The sequence below is a fragment of the Antechinus flavipes genome, chromosome 6 (genome assembly GCF_016432865.1).
Source record: "Antechinus flavipes isolate AdamAnt ecotype Samford, QLD, Australia chromosome 6, AdamAnt_v2, whole genome shotgun sequence".
In the NCBI taxonomy this organism is placed as follows: domain Eukaryota; kingdom Metazoa; phylum Chordata; class Mammalia; order Dasyuromorphia; family Dasyuridae; genus Antechinus; species Antechinus flavipes.
Window position 1 is genome coordinate 80,779,692 of NC_067403.1, and position 8,014 is coordinate 80,787,705.

The window sequence follows — 8,014 nt, forward strand, 5'->3', positions numbered from 1 at the left end:
TTCTGGCACTCACCATTTTGATCTTTGGAAGCTCACAAGGTCATAGTTGATTCCAATACTCCTTCAATCAATCACGAGCATTTATTAAGCTTTTTTGCTCTAAAGGAGCATGTAGGTGGTACAGCCGAACAGAGAATAGGATAGAGACTTAAGAAGACTCATCTTCCCAAGTTCAAATCTGGCCTCAGACACCTACTAGCTGTGTGATCCTGGCCAATCACCTAACTCTGTTTACCTTAGTCTCCTCATCTGTAAAACAAGCTGGAGAAGGAAATGACCAACCACTCCAGGATCTTTGCCAAGAAAACCCCAGATTGGGTCTAGAAGAATTGCTCACAGCTGAACAACAAAATATACCCTAAAATAAGGTGAGAAAAACACCCAACAGGTCAAGCACAGATGTCTGTATTCAGAGGCCACATCTTTTACATCAGAAGAGAAGAGCCTTTTTCTCTTTTCAAGCTTATACATGACTCTCACCCAGAAATGAGAACAAGCAAGTCTCTCTTTGGTCTTTTGCATTCACTCTGGCTTTGGTTCAGCAGCCAATCAATAGTCAGTGTCTTCACCATTGGGTAGAGAATCTTCAGAATCATTTCTAGAATTTCTGCATGTGCTCCAAATCAAGAAGCAGGACTCTTCCATTAAGTTTCAAAAAACTTCCCTTGCCTCTTCCACATGGGGACTTCCTAGCATACCACACATGTTCACCAGCCCTCTTATATTCTCTTCTATAAAAATGGGATAATTAAGCAAGTCACTTGGCTTCTCTGAATCATGGTTTTCTCAGCTATAAAACTGTGATATAAAAATAGGTCTGGTATATACTTTAAGGATTGTGATGAGGGACAAAAGTGCCATAAATCAAATATATGTAAATATTTTAAAATATTTAGACACTTTTGAAACCTTACCTGTTATTACTATTATTTTCTATGACAAGGATAGTCAATTCTTTACGAGTGGGGTGCCATCTTATTGATTCCTACCAAGGAAGAACCTTGAGAAGGAAAAAAACCAAACAAACAAAAAGGTGAAAATACTATGCTTTAATCCATATTCAGTCTCCACAGTTCTCTCTTTGGATAAGGATGGCATTTTCTATTCCAAGTCCATTGGAATTGCCTTAAATCACCACATTGTTGAAAAGAGCCAAGTCCATCACAGGTGATTATCACATAATCTTGTTGCTGTGTAAAATATTCTCTTGGTTCTGCTCACTTCACTCAGCATCATTTCATATAAGTCTTTCCAGGCTTTTCTGAAACTAGCCTGCTCATCATTTCTTATGGCACAATACTATTCCATTATATTCATGTATTTTAAATTTATTCAGCCATTCTCCAACTGATGGTCCATTCAATTTCCAATTCCTTGCCACTACAAAAAGGCTTCTACAAATATTTTTGTAATGTGGATCCTTTTCCCTCTTTTATGATCTCTTTAGGACATAGACTCACTCTTGACATTGCTGGATCAAAGGATCAGCACAATTTTATAGCCCTTTGGGCATAGTTCCAAATTGTAGAGACTAGTTTTTTAATTGAAAAGGGGAAAAAAAAGGTCATTCACTCATTTAAATTCTCTCAACAGCAAAAAATAATGTTTCCAGATATTGTGTGGAGCAAAGTCAAACCTTTAAAAATGGTTCTTTATTGCTTTTTATGTGTAGGGGAAAACTACCATTTCCTTACCTGATTTATGTTTATCCATTGGTAATAAAATGGAAACTTTCCTTCTTCCTGAGAACACTTAGACTTCAAGCCCCTAAGCATTTCAGTAATTAGCCATTCTCTAAGCACCAACTCTCCCTAGTAGCTGAAGTAGGGGTGAAGAGCCAATAAATATAAGAATTGGGGAAATTACTTCCCTTTTTGAGAAGTTAGGCAAGTCCAGAGCAGATGTAGGTAAACGACAAGGGTCAATAGCTCCAATGACTTCAGCCAAATGTTGCCTAACTAGTTACGCACTAGAAGTATTGTTTAATAAAGGTTAAGTAAGTGAATGAATTATATATGTGTTTATTAAAAGTTTACTATGTTCAGGTGCAAAGTATTGTGCTAAATGTTGGGAATTCAAACAGAAAAGCAAACTCATGCCTTCCTATAAAATAAGAAATATTTTTGGACAATGTCAGTATGGAAATTTGCTTGATTATGCACAGTCACTATTAGAATTTTATTGCTCTCTTCTTACACTGGAGGCAAGGGATGGACAGACAGAAAAGTAACTATTTGTTCATTAAAAATATGAAAAATGAAATTAATGACAAATTGAAAAGCAAGATAGTTCTTGATCTCAAGGAATTAGATTTTAATGGGAGAGACAATGCATATAGTTTGCAATTGCCAAGTGAAATGGAAAGGTCCCAAAGGTCTGAAGATTCGGGGGCAAAACAAATGGTGAAGAATCTTCTTTAATGTTGAATAAATCATATCTAAATCTGGAGTTGAATCATTTGGAAGTGTTGATGACCTTGGTGAAAAGTTTCTTTTCTGGGTCTTCAGTAGTTGTGAATGCTAAAAGGGCTACAGCACCTGCAGAAATCCTTTCCAGGTTGAATCTTCATTGGGGCTACTTCCCAGGATGATAGCTATGGGAGCTTGGCTAGAACAAGATTTATGCTTTGGAGGGTGCTACTGCTCTTAGAGATCTTGGATCCTGCTGCTTGGTCAGCCCATGAGTGACCAGAAAGGTGGGCCCTTTCTCCATTCTCTCCTCAATGATGGCTCTAGAATCTATGGTGGAAGCAGGGAATACATTCTCAAGGCTCTTGTGTTTAAAGCCTGGGGCCATCTCCATCAAGATCGGAGAGAAATGTTGCTTTAACTTGTCTGTTAGATACATGCAGTCTCCTGCCATTTCTTCAAGGTTTCTTGCTATTTCAGCTTGCCTATCATCACATGGCTAAGAAGTATAATATAAGACTTGAAGGCAGAGCTTTCTGGTTCCAAATCCAGGACTCTATTCACTATACTCTACCACAATGTCTCTTGAAATAAGAATTCTAAAAAAATTAAAATTAAAGGAAGTTGAAAGTAGGAAGGAAGTACAATATGAATGTCTGAATCTTGCTGTTAAGAAAGATTTCCTTATTTTTTTCCTTCTTTAAAGTTCAGTTCTCTCAAAACTCCATGCTTGATTTGTTTTCAGAGATTTTAATTTTGGTGGTAATTTCTCGGCATCATTCCCCAAAGTCAGGGCAAGGCTCTCATGTTCAGTTCAGGTCCAGATAGATCTCTTTTGGTTGCTGTTAACTAGTTAGGATTTTGACAATGCTCTCTCTGACCTTAACTCTAACTGGTCAGATGATTGCTGGTAGAGATGCACTTTTTATGCCTCCTTTTACTGGAGATCATAAGCAAGAGTTAGTTAAATAATTGATTACATTCATCAAATTCTGGAAAATTTCTTGCTTCCTTTTCCCCCCTCTTTCCCTTCCTCTCTCTCTGCTAAGAACTCCATTAGAGATGAAATCCCTCAGGGGAGGGGTCTTTCCAAAAGGAACCTTTCTTTCCAAACTGGGCAGCCCAGTGAAACTTTGAATCTCATCTGAAAGAATGTAGACAGACAGGGAAGCATTCCAAGTTAGGGCAGCCAGAGGCAGGGTATCTACTAGGGAAATAAATACCTTATGGGGATCAGAAAGACAGCCTAGCATATGATTATGATGGAATAATATTGTGCTATAAGAAATGACAAGGTCGGGGGGGGGCAGAAAAATTTGCCAAGACCTTTATGAACTGATGCAAAGTGAAGTTAGAAGAACCAGGAGATCATTGTGCACAGAAATAGCAATGCTGTAGTGATGATCAATTGTGAAAGACTTGGCTACTTCAATGAATACAGTGTTCCAAGACAATTCCGAAGGACTCATGAAGAAAAAAATGCTATCCAACTCTAGAGAAAGAAGTAATGAACTCTGAGTACAAATTGAAGTCTATTTTCTTGCTTCTTTCCTTTAAAAAATGACTAATGTGGAAATATTTTGCATGATTTCACATGTATAATTGATTTCATTTTGCTTGCTAAGTAGGAGGAGGAGGTGTGGGAGGGAAGGAGAGAATTTGGAACTCAAAATTTGAAAAAGAAAAGAATATTTAGAGCCATCTGCATGCAGAAAGAGGATTATGGGGACTGAATATGAGCATAACATAATATTTTCACCATTTTTGTTGTTGGCTTGCTTTTTTTTCTTTCTCATTTTTTCCTTTTTTGATCTGATTTTTCTTGTGTAGCATAATAAATATGGAAATATATAGAGAAGAATTGTACATGTTTAACATAGATTACTTGCTGTTTTGGGGAGAGGGTGAGGAAGGGAGAGAGAAAAATTTAGAACACAGAGTTTTGCAAAAGCGAGTGTTGAACTCTATCTTTGCATGTATTTTGAAAGTAAAAAGCTATTATTTAAAAAAGGGGGGAAATGTTTAAAATAAATAAGTAAATGTGTGCTTTTTTTTTAAGGCAACCTAGCAGAGTGATTAGAACTGTGTGGCTTGAAATCAAGAAGATCTGGATTCAAATTCTGCCTTAGATATTTACTATCCTTAAACAAGTCATTAACCTGCTCTAAACTTTTCTCACCTGTGCAATAGGAAGAATGATAGCACCTGCCTCACAAGATTGTTTTTAGAAATAAATGAGATGATGACTATAAAACCTATATGATTATGAGCTGCTATTATCATCACCATTTTACAAATTCACAAGATGTAACCAGAATTGCAATTTGTAGTTGAAAAATCTAGATGTGAATCTCAAGATTACCTCATCTGTGAAATGGATGGGGGAGAGGGAAGGTGGGAGGAAAAACTAAAAGTTCCCCTTCAAAAGTGGAATTCTGGGCAATTATGATAAGTAGTCTTGGTCTGAGAGGAAAAATGATGAAACATACCTTCTTTACCCAGCAGAGATAGGGGTCCATGAGGACCAAGTGTTGTCCTTTAGAATCCTGAGCTCCCTCCAAGGCTCTGCTCAAATACTACTGTCTACAAGAAGTCTTTTTTGATTCCCCCCTCCGTTCTGTTTTGTATAAATGAATGAATTAATAAGGCATCTATTAAAAGCTCTCTCTGTGCCAAGCATTGAAAATACAAATGGAAAAGTCACAATCCCTGCTTTCTTTCTTTATTATTATTATTATTATTATTATTATAGCTTTTTATTTACAAAACATATGAATGGGTAATTTTTCAACACTGACCCTTGCAAAAACTTATTTCAACTTTTCCTCTCCTTTCCTCCACCCTCTACCCCAGATGGCAGGTAGTCTAATATATGTTAAATATCTTAAAGTATATGTTAAATACAATATATGTATACATATCCATATAGTTATCTTGTTGCACAAGAAAGATCAACAATGCCTGCTTTCAAGGAGCTCAAATTTTTTTTAAAAAATATTTTAATGCACATTGCTTTATGAATCATGTTTGGAGAGAAAAATCAGAACAAAAGGGAAAAATTATGGGAGAGAAAAAATGGTAAAAAGAAGTGAACATAGCATGTGTTAGGAGCTCATCTTTTTAAACAAAATTTATTTTAATACACATTGCCTTATGAATCATATTGGGAGAGAAAAATCAGAACAAAAGGGAAAAACCATGGGAGAGAAAAAGTGGAAAAAAGAAGTGAAAATGTAGCTTGCATTTTAATGGGAAAGACAACATATATTGAAGCTCAGTCAATCCATAAACACAGATTAAGTAATTATTTTGTGCCAGGCACTGTGCTAAACTCTGGGATATAAAATTTTTTTTTAAATTGCTTCTCTCAAGAAACTCTAATAGAAGAGACAATATGCAAACAACTATATTCAAACTATATACAAGATAAATTGAAAATAATCGGCAGAGGGAAGGAACTAGAATTAAGAGGGGGATCAGAAAAGTCTTGCTGTAGAAGGCAGCATTTTAGCTGGGATTTGAAGGTGATAAGAGACAAAGAGGGAGAGCATTTCAGGCATGGGGCAGTTAGTGAAAATGCCTGGAGTTTGGAACATTAAGGAGGCTCGTGCCTCCAGTATTACTAGATCTCAGGATATGTGGGGTAGTATAGCACGTAAAAAGACTGGAAAGTCATGGCAGTGAGGTTTTGAACAATAAACAAAGGATTTTATATTTGATCCTAAAGATGATAGGAAGCTATTGGAATTTATGGAGTAGGAGGTTGACAAGGTCAGATCTGTGATTTCAGAAAATAGCTTTGACAGCTAAGGGAAGGTTTCAGCTACCAGTTAGATTTCAAAAAAACCCAACAAAACCTGTGTCCCTAAGGTGCAACAACAAAGTAAATGGCAAAAGAGTGACCTTTTCTTTAAGGTCTTTTCCAGTGATTAAATCATATCAGTTTCTGATGCTGACTTAGGTGGCTCAATGGATAGAGTGCTAGGCTGGGAGTCAGGAAGACCCAATTTCAAATCCTGTCTCAGACAGTTACTGTCTAATCCTGGACAAGTCATTTAACCTTGTTTGCCTCAGTTCCTCATCTGTAAAATGGGAATTAGAATAGCACTTACCCCTTAGTAAGGATCAAATGAGGTAATATTTGTCAACACCCTTTAGTGCTGTACCTGGCACATAATGGGTACTTAAATGCTTGTTTCCTTCCCTCCCTGACCCATTAGTCTCTGCCAAGGATTTTGATGGAGATTTTTTTTTCTAAATCTTCATGATTATAGCAACTACAGGAACGTTATGAGACTTCATCTTCTCATACATTGCTTCCCAGTATGGTGGCTGAGGACATTAGACTGGCACAATGGCTATTCCCAAGGCTGTTGGGCTCAGGATCCATCAGAGTCTGAGGGGAAATGGTAGTCAAGGTAATAGGCTGGTTCGAATGAGCAGCATGTGCTGCCTCCACTCTCTGCCTCAGATAAACTGACTTGTGTGTCTATTTCCTACCTATTTTATTCATTCCTACAAGTTCTCTTCCTCCCTAGAGTGTATGAGCTCCTTAAAGGCAGGAACCATTTAACCGTTGTCTTTATACCTTTGGCATTTAGCATCCTCATCCCTGCCTGAATAAAAGTCCAATTGATGGGTTTTATATGTTGTCATAATAAAAGTCATCAATAAAATGTTTTTTTAATTAAAAAAAGTGATTGGACTATATGACTTCCAAGGTACCTTCTAACACAAAATGTCTGATTTACGACTTTCTATCTTCTCTCTACAAACCTCTCCCACCTGTGGCTAGCATTAAGTGGGTGGGAAGGAACCTTTCAGCTCTTCCTCTTTCCACTTTTGTACTTTTTACTTCCCTCTCCTACTAGAAATCCCCATGTGTCATGGAAATGCTTTCTGCCCTCATTTCCCTTCCCCTCAGTTTTACATTGCCTGTTCCTCAATGCTACCAAATTCTCTTCCTCCATCATCCCAGCTCTGCTTCCACAGGCCCCAGGTATCCTGTGTGTTTCTGCTTGGGCCAACCCTGAACATTTCCACCCTGATATTATGCTTTTCTTGGCAGTCACAGCTGCCCACTCCAGGCAATTGTTCACACCACAGCTGGCGAGCCCCAAAGGTGGAAGCTGCCTTTTCCCAGCTTCCCTCCCTAATTGACAACAGGCCTTTAAGGTGGATGGATGAGACTGAGCATAAGACCCCCGTGTACATCATATCTGCCGCCTCCCAGAGCCAGGGCCTGTCAGGGAGTAGTTTGGCTGGAAGGCTGTACCGCCTACAGTTTTCCCGGAGCAATTGGCTCCATTTTAGTTCAACAGTTTCTTTTGGCAAACTTTAAATGAAACATAGTTTTATTGAGTTAGGCCACCACTGGAGATGAAGCCTTGCTACTTTCTGGGTTTGAAACTTCAGACCCTCTGAGCTACTTGTCAAAAGTTTCTATCCCCCCCTAAAGCTACCAGATTATATTCTCTTTTGTTTTAGAATCTAAATCCCCCTAAACCTTCTTTAAGCTTACTAGTTTGGGGTATATGGAGCTCACATGACCAACACAATAGCCAAATAGTTGTTTTCTAGAAACTTTTCCAACTCCCCAAATCTCA